This window comes from Sminthopsis crassicaudata, chromosome 1, assembly GCF_048593235.1.
Source record: "Sminthopsis crassicaudata isolate SCR6 chromosome 1, ASM4859323v1, whole genome shotgun sequence".
NCBI classification, from domain to species: Eukaryota; Metazoa; Chordata; class Mammalia; order Dasyuromorphia; family Dasyuridae; genus Sminthopsis; species Sminthopsis crassicaudata.
Window position 1 is genome coordinate 347154528 of NC_133617.1, and position 12372 is coordinate 347166899.

The window sequence follows — 12372 nt, forward strand, 5'->3', positions numbered from 1 at the left end:
GCACTCTCCATTGATCAGATAAACAATTTGTGAGATATTTTATTACAAAATGACTAACTGATTTAGCCATCTTTTTACCAACAATGGACTTATATTGAATGTGAAATGCCAAGAAATTTGCCTCCCTAGGGTACTATCAGTAAGAAACACAAAGCCAGAGCTTCTAGTTAAAATGGCTCATATAGCTGGGTTTTATGTTACAGCCAAATCAAATTTAAGTCAGAAAATAATACATTTGACCTCTCATTATCAAAAGGCTTACAACATCATGATTTGTTATTCTGACTATAACTATCTGTTGTCTTGCATTCATGGCTCACATTTTATTTTTTTCTCTTGGTTTGTTATCAAATTACATTAGTTTTTTTGATACTTTAAGGATCACCAGTACTAATTTTGATTCCCATTCTTTTCTTTGTAAAGATATTGTCAGTTTGTACATTTTTAGTGAATATTTTTAAAACTGTGGTATTCATCCCTCAAAACTTCATCCCCTAATCAATAGGAATCAGTGTGGTATAAAAGATATCATGAGGACATTGAGACATGAAGATCAGCATTCAAATATTTCTATTCATATTTATGCTTGTATGACCCAAGGCAAATCACTTTGCCTATATGAGTTCAGGTTTCAGGTTCATAAAATAAGCAGCAATTTCCTCTCAAGGTTGTGGTAAAGTTCAAATGGCATATTATTGGCAAAGTGTTTTGTAAACTATATATCACTATTTAGGGCTCAGTTATTATTGTTATTTTTCAAAGGTTTGAGATGGCTAGTAAGAGTGTTTTCAAGGGTCATTTATGTTTCTGAAGTGGCCATAAATGTGGCTTGTCAATGGAGAAAGATTCATGAGACAGTACAATAAGTGCAGATAATATTAGATAGAAAAAGGATAAAAAGAAATCTGATCTTATTCATTTGTCATAGGTGGTACTTCCAGGGACTGAGAGGAAAGACCATTAAGAAATCATGGTCCAATCCTTGATATTTAAATGAACTAGAAGTATAATCAATTGGAAGACAGAATTTCCAGAACTAACTTTGTACTCCCAGAAAAAGAAGCACAGACTTTTTATAATTTAAAGGTGCTATTGAAGACATTTAGTTCAAACTATATTTTTTACAGATGAGGATCAAAAGGACATCCAAAGTCACAAGAGTAATAAGTGTTAAAACTTAGTCATTAAAATATAGAATTCACTCTATTGCAGAACTCCAAACTACTAACATTTCATAGTTTACTTTCTTCCCCTAAATTTCACCTTTGATATATCATTGAGGCATGAAGGTGTTGTTGGGTTTTCAAAAGCTAAGAAAAAATTGATGAGTCCTAACATGCTAGAAAGGTATAACAAACACAAGTTGCAGGTAAAAGTGATCTTAGAGATTGTCTAATCCAATACCCTCCCCTTATACTTAAAGGAATTGAGGATGAGTTATTTGTTGACCTATTTCTTCTTCACACACTATTAAGGAGCTTATATCTGAATTTGAAATTTTTTGAAAGCTTATATACTAGTCATATGTAAAATGTGTTGTAAAATGTAAAATGTGCTGACAGGGCTAGTTAATGTCTAGACTCTCTTGGATACACTGAAATGTTATATTACTCTGAGGATTACTATATCTAAGGTGAGCTGTGAGAAGACAGTTCAAAAAGGTAATTATATTTCAGTCCTTAAAAAATTCCTTTATCTTAATATTAAATGTATTCCAAGATCCTATAATTAGTTGATGGATCCAAATCCAGATCCTCTGAGTTAAATCCAGGGTATTTTCCTCCAAACTAAGAGATACTAACATTTACTCAAAAGGATTCTCAAAATGTCAAAGCTGAAAGAAAACTTGGCGATCATTTTGTCTAAGTTTCTCACTTTGTAGGTGATCAAACTTCAGCTTTGGATTATTTCCATCAATCACTTTCTTCAGACCTAGTCGCATTCTTCTGAATAAAATTCAGAAAAGAATACAACAATATAAATTTTATAACAATATAACATTTTATAACAATTATGACATTATTACATTTTAAATACATTATAAATTTGTTTTATCCAATCTCAAGTGAACCCTCATTACAGCAAGGCAATGTAACACTTTATGAAATAATTTTATTCTAACACATAAAGTCTTCTGCCAGGACAAAGCCTTGATTCAGGAAGGGCTTTTTAAAGCAAACACAGATTGAGTTGTTTGCCCAGGATCATATAGCTAGTAAGTATCTGAGGCTTGATTTACAATCAGATCTCCCTCTCTTCTAGACCAGTACTCTGTCCAATTTGCCACTAACTGCCCCTCCATAACTATTTTGTATTTAACTATTTTTAATTATGTTGAATATATATTCTTTATATCCTTAGAGGAACTAATAAATAGAGTAAAAAATAATAATTTATTAAAAGCTTGCTTTGTGCCTAGTACTATATTAAGCATTGGGGATGCAAATAAGATAAAATAAACAGACCCTGTTCCCAAGGAGTTAATATTCTAATTGAGAGAGAAAATTGCAAGGCAGATGGAAAAGCCCAGAAATCCAAAAGGTTCAGTGACATGTCACTAACCAAGGCACAGGAATTCTTGGATTACACCAGTAGATCAGATGACTGGAAGACTGCAGGGCACAGAAGAAGGGCATATGGCAAGACCTTAAAGATTGTTAATAGAAAATTTTTTGCAAATATTAAAGCCTGTTAACACTCAGTTTCACTGGAAGGAATATAGTTGGTAGAGTTAAAGTATAAAAAGGGATAAAGATAGTCCTCCACTTGCGAAAGTTGTTTCTGCTTCTTCATCATTCTACGTTATCTTCTCTGATAAAATGTAAGCTTGGAAGCAGGGATAGTTTCACCTTTGTCTTTGTGTCTCTAGAAGTCAAATAATGTGTGGCATATAATAGGATCTTAATAAATGTTCATTCATTGATAGATGCTTCCATAAAACAGAATGTAACCTTCTTGAGGGAAGAGATTTTCACATTTGTCATTTTATTCATAGCTATCTCCATAAGTATAGTATAGTGTAATGTAGTGCAATGTTGGTCATAGAACATAAGAATCAAGAAGATTTAGGTTCAAGGCTTGCTTCTCACACATATTGTCTATGTGTCACTTTAGGCAAGTAATTTAACCTCTTAGTAATTTGGATAATTCAGCAAATTTATAAGTTATGGATCTAGTGCCAAACTATATTAGTAGGACAAGCATTCTCATCAATAGTTCCCTAAAGCAAAGGAATTCTTAGTCTGATCCTATCCTTTTCCTAGTGTCTAAGCATAGTGCCTGAAACATAGGTTTTTAATTAATGTTTGATGAATAAATACCATAACAGGTCTGTATGTAAATTCAGCATAGGGTATAATTTGGTATTTTGAAATATATATAATAGCAATGATTTCTGTTTCAAAACAGTTTGACTGTGATACATACACACAAAGTTATTGTCCAATGCAAATGTTTAAATATGTTTGATGCTATATAACAAATAGTATTATTTATATTTGGGTAACTTTCCTGCACCATTACTGATTTTATTGAGGGGACCATGTAGGAGCTTGCCAGAAACAAGATAAACAATTGTCCAAAATCTTGAATCTTTTATAGATTACAAAAATATTTGTGGCCTCTTGATAAGTCACAAAGTTAGATATAAATGTCAGGCAGTCTCAAAACAGATGTGATGCCTACTGCTAATAGTGAGAGCTGGGTTGTTCTCACTCCCACAGTGCCCTTCACATTACCTATTTAAGTTGGGTATTGCACTTTGTCACTTGAGAGTTAAGGCTGTAACTCTTCATTATGTCTGTGAAATTTTCTTTTTTTTCTTTTTTTTTCTTCTTTCTTTTTTTTTTTTCTGAGGCTGGGGTTAAGTGACTTGCCCAAGATCACACAGCTAGGAAGTGTTAAGTGTCTGAGACCAAATTTGAACTCAGATCCTCCTGAATTCAGGGCTGGTGCTCTCTCCACTGTGCCACCTAGCTGCCCTTATGTCTTTGAAATTCTCAATTTGCAGTGAACCCTACATAAGAAATTTAGATGCACACAGCCTGAGGGCACTGATCATAAGAAGGAATTCTGACTTCCAATCAGAAGAAAAAGCCCAAGTTGGATATGAAATTATTCCCATTTTTCTGTAGTGCTGCAGAAATCACATGAGTATGGAGAATACCAGTTTAATTTCGAGTGATTGAGAATGTATTTCCAGGAGATAAAGAAAATGCAGATTTAAAAAAAATTATTAAACTTCCATGATATATCAAAACTGTTGCTTTCATATAAGCAGTAAGAAAAAAATCACTTTTTTCACTTATATTTTCATGTTAAGAACATGGAGAATATGGAGCATGTACTATTACTCTGTGGCAGAGGGGAGGTCAAGAAACTTTATTGAGCCTCCCAATACAAGGAGTTAGGGGGAATCTTGATTACAAAGTTAGCCTAATTTTTTTCCTTTGAGAGACATATTCTTAAAGTACCAAATGGCATATACACATGCACATAAATATATAGCATATAAGTTATACTAAACATATGTTTGTTGCATATAGCTATGTGACCATCTCATCATAAAATTCTACTTCTTTTTCAATAACTTTTTATTTTTCCAAATACATTCAAAGATGGTTTTCAACAGTCACCTTTGTAAAACTTTTGTTCCAAATTTTTCTCCATTCTTTCCTCCTCTCCGTCCCATAGACAATAAGTAATCCAACATGGCTTAAACATGTGCAATTCTTCTAAATATATTCCCATATTCATTGTGCTCTGTAATAAACAAATAAATAAATCAGATCAAAAGTGAAGAAAAACATAAGAAAAAAATCAAGCAAGCAAAGAACAAAGTTGAAAATACTATGCTTTGATCCACATTCAGTCTTGATAGTTCTCTCTTTGGATAAAGATAGCACCATCCATCTCAAATCTATTGTAATTGCCTTGAATCACCTCATTGTTGAAAAGAGTCAAGCCTATTACAGTTGATCATCACATCATTTTGTTGTCAATGTGTAGTATGTTCTCTTGGTTCTGCTAACTTCACACAGCCTCTATTCATGTAGTATTTCCATGCTTTTCTGAAATCAGCCTGCTCATCATTTCTTATAGAACAATAATATTGCATTACATTCATATATCACAATGTATTCAGCCATTTTCTAACTGGTGGGCATCCACTCACTTTCTAATTCCTTGCCATTATTAAAAAGAGTCGTTCAAACATTTTTGCACATGTGGGTCCCTTTCCCTTTTTTATGATCTCTTTGAGTTTCAGTGCCAGTGGAGACACTGCTGGATCAAAGGGCATACAATTTTAAAGTTCTTTGGACATAGTTCTAAATTGTTCTCCAGTATGGTTGGATCAGTTCACAATGTCACCAATAATGCATTAGTGTCCCACTTTTCCCACATCCTCTTCAAGATTTAGCATTGAGGTGTGATTCACTTCTTTTTTTGCAAAGAGAAAGTAATAATATGCACATTGACAGCATCAAAAGATAATTCTAATAAGTAGGAAATATAAAAATAAAATATTTTCGAATGTGATTATGATTATAATTGTAGTTATTGATAATATCATTGGCTCTCAGAGTTGAATAAACCCAGAAAACATGTAATCCAAAATGCAACTGAATAAAAATTCCTTCTATAGAATGAGCCCTGCAATAATCATCTAATATTTGCTTGAAGATCTCTGGTCAGAGGAAACTCACTACTTCCCAAAAAAGCCTTTGGGATAACTTAGTTCCTTAGGAAGTCACTCCTTATAAGTGGTCAACATATGCTTCTTTGCTATTACTGTTTTTTGTTTAGTTCTCCAGGGCCAAACAAATAAAATCTTGCCAGATGACAGTCTTTCAAATATTTGAGAGTCAATATAATATATCATTGAATAGAAATACTTCAAATGACCTTTTTTAGTCATTCTGGAAAGCAATGTGAAACAATGCCCACAAGGTAAATTGTACATACCATTTTACTCAGCAATATTTCTCCTAGAGTTCTATCCCAAAGATATAAAAAAATAGAGCGTATGCACTCATATGAACAAATATATTTATGTATAGTATTTCTTTTTGTGGTAACAAAAAATTAAAAACTGTGGGCATGTCCATTAATTGATGAATGACTGAGCAAATTATACTATATGAATATGATGAACTACTATTATGCTGTAAAAATTATGAAAGGAGTGATTTTGGAAAAGTTTGGGAAAATTGATAAGAAATGATGCAAAGTGATATGAGTAGAATCAAAAGAAAAATCTATACAGGAAAAGCAATATGGTAAAGATGATAAAATTTGAAAGATATTAACTCTGATAAACAAAATGGCTTGCTACATTTCCAAAGATTCCATGATGAAATATATTATTCTTCTCCAGAGTGAGAAGTAATGGACTCAAAATGAAAATTAAAGAATTATTTCTTTTTTCTTTTTTCCAATATGGCTAATATAAAATTTTGTTTTTCATGATTACATATAAGTGTAATAGGTTTTGCTTTCTGTGCTTTCTCATTGAGTATGAGAAGGGGTTTACAGGAAGAAGAGAAATTGGAAAGAAAAAAGAAAAGAAAACTATATTCTTAAAAGTACTTTTGAATGAAAAGAAATACATAGAACAATCATAATAAAATCTTTACCAGAAAAACATATGTTTACAGATTTAAAATGTTTCACTCATTTGTATCATAACTGGCTAAATTTTTACCATCTTCATGATGGGTTTCAATGAAGCAAATTAAAAGTCATACTTGAATCTTTTAAAGACTAGAATTAGAGGAAATTATCATCTATAAAATGTGAAAAGTGTGGAAGAGTCAGGAATCTTAGACTTTGGCATTAACTAATCATGTGACCTTGTTTAAATATTTAGTTGAAACTCAGATTAAATTAACAAATCTCATGGTCATCTTTTTCTCTCAAATTCTATGATTCTGAAATAGTTGATGCACATCTATAGTTCCTAGAATGATTTAAGTTTATCAAGTCTGGAAAATATAATATAGTCCCATTTTGGAAGTACTAAATTAATTGCTCTTTATTGAGTGGATAAAACTATTCAAAAAATAATATGCAAGAATAGAAAAATCTGGAATTTGGGTCATCTGGAAATAATACCAAGAACATTAAAAAAAAACATCAAAATCTTACTGAAATCACTAAAACAGGAGGCATTAAGAGTTTTTTTTTTTGAGGCACTCTGATTGAAGCAAGTAGTGTGACATACATCTTTTTGGTAACACAGTGTGATTTCAGGTCAGAAAAGTGACATCTGATTTTGTGTGTTCACTAAGAAAATATAGAGAATCAAAGGATATAAGTGAGAAGCTGAAAAAGCCCTATGGGAAAAAGGGGAAAAAACAAGATCTTTATGATTTTAAGTTCTTGAAGCTTACAAAATGGTAGAATGAAGAAGTTGGAAACTTCCCCAACCAATCCTTACATCATGACACATCACGTTCATACATCAATAGAATCATATAATTTTTAACCTGAAAAGTCCCTTTGATGTCATCTGATGCAATAATTTCATGTAACAGAAGAAAAACTAAGAATCAAGGAGAATTTGTGATATTCACAATCTCATGAATTCTCATCCAGGATGCTTTCCATTGTATTAGAATTTATATTTATGATCTCAGTTAGTATAGAATGAACATTATTAATGGCAAAAATGTTTAATTGTCCCTTTACTGAAAATCATCAAAGAATACATGAGCTCAAGATGTATAATATAACATTAGGCACAATAACAGTTGCAATCATCTAAAAGATTCTCATATCTCTCTTGGTCATAGTACAATTTATTCTGATATCATCACTCTTGGTGAGGTAAAAGTTATGCCATAACAAAGAACTAAGAATATTTTTCCACCATGCTTACTTTTGTCTCATAAATCTGTATGCAATGTCATCCCATAGGGATGAGTATAAAATTGTTAAAATCATAAGGTGTTATTAATATTTTAAGGACCATAGACTCTTTGACAGCCTGACTAAAACTCTTTCTTAGAATAAGTTCCTTAAAAGTACAGAATAAAATACATAGGACTACAAACGAAGCCTATTATATTGAAATACAGTTATTGATCTAGCTAGCTAGCTAGTGATCATTCTTGGACACAAGGTAAGAACCTGTATTCTAGGCTTCTCCATCCTTTATTTTATGAACTTATTTTTTTAAAACCCATCCCCATTTTAAATTTGCTTTCTTTTCTTAATAAAATCCTTCCTATGACCACTGCTCTTGTACTACTAGCTTATTCTATATTTATTTACAGCAATTTCATGTATAAAGAGATTTTGTAAGACCTGGCCAAGAACTTATAGAATTCTATACTTGGTAATATTTCTTACTTGAAATTAATGCTATGTAATAAAAAGAAGTAGGACACAATTTTCATATTATACCCAACATTTCCACATTTCCTAGAATTTCAGCTCTTTCAGCCAGTGATCAAAATTTTAAATGTTTATTAACATATATCCCTAGAATACTGTCTATTTATTAAGAAATCTATTGTTCAATAATTATTTTGTTGTTGTGTTTAGTCATTTCAGTTAAGTACAACTCTTTGTACAAACTCTTTGTTATGTACAAACTTTTTGTCATTTTCTTGGAAAAGATATTAGAGTGGTTTGCCATTTTCTTCTCTAGCTCATTATACTGAGGAGTAAATTGAGGCAAACAGGGTTAAGTGACTTATTCAGAGTTGCGATTTGTCCATGGTCACAAACATTGTGTTGGAAGCAATATTTCAATGTAGTCAGTGTTGTATAAAGAAAAAGCACTAGATTTAAAATAAGAAGACCTGTGTTTGAATCATTCCCATGTCTTTTTATCCCTGGTACAGCTAGATAGCATAGCTTATAGAATGTGGGATTTGGTATCAGGATAACATAAGTTCAAATCTAGTTTTAAGTACTAGCTGTGAGCCTCTAGGCAAGTAATGGGGATAATAATAACAACTACCTCCCAGGGTTGTTGTGGGGATAAAATGTGTTAAAATGTACAGTACCTGGCACATGGTAAATATTATATTAATTACAGTTTTCATTATCATCATCTATATAAATTAATTATTCTTGCTGGACCTCATTATTTATCTCCTTAGTCAATAAAAAAAGAGTGAGGATTGAGGTTAGACTGCTTGACCTCTAAGATTTTTTCTAGTTCTAACTTTCCATGATCCTATTGCTCTCTTTAAAAAGTATATTAAGATCCCACTGCAAATAGATGTTCTCTTAATTCTAGAAGAGTTTTACCAAATAATTTCCATTGCCTTTAGACAGCAAGAGAAGTTGCTGTTTGATGATTAGAAAATTGTCCACAGTAGAACTTAAATCAATCATCACATCCAGAGATGTGGGAAGATGAACATGATAAAACAGTCACGAATTACTTAGAACAACAAAAAGATCTACTTTCTTTGAAAATTGTATTTAAAGTAAACAAGGAAGAGTCCTTGTCTAAATGACAACCTCATTGCTTTCCCTCTCCTTTACCAAGCTCAATCTCTATCACAGAAACTGTACATCTTACTTTGCTCAAGTGCATATGGTGATAAAAGCAACTCTCCCTGAAAGTAAGGATGGGGAAAAAACTTAAAACTATTTGGAAAATATAAAAAAGAACCAATTTGGATTCATGTAGAAAAATAAAGCCAGAAACTAGTGCTTCTTAATGCTTCCTCTTTGTCACATTTTAAATATAAAAAGAATACATCTGATTTAGAAGATTCTTCATAAGCTAACTCTTCTCTTTAGAGTGATGGCTATTGCTATGTCACAGTGGACAAGATATCAGGGGGGATAAGGTCATGGAAGATCTGTGTCATTTGCCTTGTGGTGTTATCAGGTACTCAACCCTAAAGCAAAAGGAACATTCTGATTAAAAAAAGGCATGGGGGAGGAGAAGGAAAGAACTGCAATAATAAATCAACTCAACTGTGGAGAAAGTGCCAGGGAAAAACAATATTGATTTTTTTTACAACCCAGTGCGCAGATTTGTCAGACAAAAGAATAGAGATGTCAAACCCCACAGAACCATATACACAAATATTAAGACAAAACAACTATAGTGCCCACACAATGCCAAAATATGTATGTATTGATGTTCATAACCTACTTCTCCATTTTGTCCCATCTTCAATGTGAAAATGAAATGTAGGCTTTACTAAATAACAAGAGTCTAGGTTCCTACTTTCATATTTCTACATTAGTAAATCTAACCTAGAGAGAGTCAAGGGAAGAGTAAACAATCTAAAATGAATGATCCTTGGGCTACTGGACAAAAATGAAATGCTTTAGCCAACACCTAAGGCAGATCATCAAGGGCCTTGAAGATGCCATTTTTTTCATAATGATAATTGAATATTATAGACAACAAGAATATCATGGGAGAGATGAGGGATAACCAGTTTGAGTAGATTCAAATCACTAAGTGAGAAACTTGCAACAAAAGGATGAAATTAGTCTGAACATTTATTTTATTTTTTTTTTTACCAAGTTTCAGTCTCTTGGAAGACCATTCATGATCCCATGGGATTTATTATGATTCTCTTTGTATAATTTTTATATACCTGTTTTATCCCTCCTATTAGATTGTAATGTCCTTGAAGGAAGAATTTTTTTTAATATCTTGCCCCAGAAATTTGTATCATACTATGTACATAGTAGGGATTTGTAAAAATTAGTTGGGCCAAATAATTATTTCCAATACATCTATCTGCTATTTTGATTTGTTGTAAAGTTCTCATTATTTTTCAAGTGATACTTCAGAATGCACACTACTCTTTCCATTATACATTGGGATACTGTAAGAGTATTATATTTATTTAAATATGTAAACATATCTATCCTTATTAAGTATATTTTGTGTGAAGAGCATTAGAAGAGAAATGCTCTTTTCTATATTTTAGAGAAATATATTCACAAACATACATATTATATTTATGCATTTATATGTGTGTATATTTAATGAAATACATGCTTTCATTTCCATTTTTTAACTATTCATAAGGGGCAACTAGGAGGCACAGGGAAAACAGCACCAATGCTGACTTTAGGAGAATCTGAGTTCAAGTTTGTTCTCAGACAATTACTATGTGACCCTGGGTAAGTCACTTAATCCCAATTGCCTTCCCTTTCTCTCCAAAAAAAATTGATTACAATGACTTTATTAATGATATACAACCTATGTTTCTCTCTCCTCCTTGGGGCAAGAACTGTGAGTTAGTTATGAGATCCCTAGTATAGGAAAATAAGTTAGAAATAGAACTCCTTGGCTGGGGACAAAAAGCTAAGGCTTTCCACATTATTCCTTGGAGGTCATGTGGACCATGAAGTCTACTATATGGTTATTATAATTATTATTTGTAATTATCATTATAAGACTAGGAAATGAGCTTGACAAAATGGTCATTGAGGATGATATCAGAAGCACTATCAAAATTAGAAAAGTTAAAGTCACAGGATGCCACCTAATACTTTGTGTAGTGGAAGATACATTTTAAAGGTCATTCTGCCACTTGTTTCACCACATTGTTTGATATTATCATAGGTGGCAAGTTTCTCTAGTTAGTTAAACACAACAGATATACTGAGAGTATACTGAATCCTATGACTATGAGTCTTTTCATTCAGTTCAAGGAAGACCGCCAGCAGTCTTACAAACAAAAATCAAAGATGACGTTTTTAGGAGTACCACAACCATTACACTGTATCTTGACAGAGGGGTCATCTATTGTGTTCTAGGTAATAAAATGCAATGTACTGTGGCCAGGAGTCTTCTCACAATGTTAAAGTTGCTATGAATAACTTTAGTTAGGGAACCAAGCAGTTGGTAGCACAAAAGCATTATTGATAATCTTAAAGGATTGTATTTCTCATAGTATAATCCCATCACGAACATATATGCATCAGTAAATGAGGCAGAAATAATGACAAATTTAGCTCAAATCTTATCCTTTTTCGTGATAATAAGACAACAGTGGACTTTAATACATACTTGGTTTAAGCATCTCTCATCCAATATTGTTGGGATCACAGTCCTGTGACTTTTCCATTGATCATTAGCTTTCCATTCTTAGCCTTAAGAGTATCCTTCAACTTGTCATGGGTGAAAACCATATTTCAACAAATAAACTATATATTTGCAGTAAATGAAGGGATTGCTGATGGTCATGACATCTATCGACCTGAGGTGAGTTTAGTTTAGTGTCCTGGCCCTTGATATGGCCAAATCTATTTATTCTTACCTCCACCATCTTATCTCAAAAATGCAGCTGCAGCAGCAGATCTTGGCACTGATGTAGGGAGAAGAGCTGAGTTTCAATTACATTTGAGTTGCAAAAGAAAATCAGTATAAAATATATT

The 12372-nt window shown here is 32.3% G+C and overlaps 1 long non-coding RNA gene across 1 annotated transcript in view; it reads right to left on the reverse strand.

Annotated features, from left to right (window-relative positions):
- Nucleotides 1-4635: 4635 nt before the first annotated feature.
- The window catches only part of LOC141554257 (uncharacterized), a 102640-nt gene continuing 94903 nt past the window's right edge, over nt 4636-12372 (reverse strand). The window contains exon 3 of the long non-coding RNA XR_012485807.1: nt 4636-4761. This is a non-coding gene — a long non-coding RNA (uncharacterized LOC141554257). The remainder of the gene's footprint in view (nt 4762-12372) is intronic.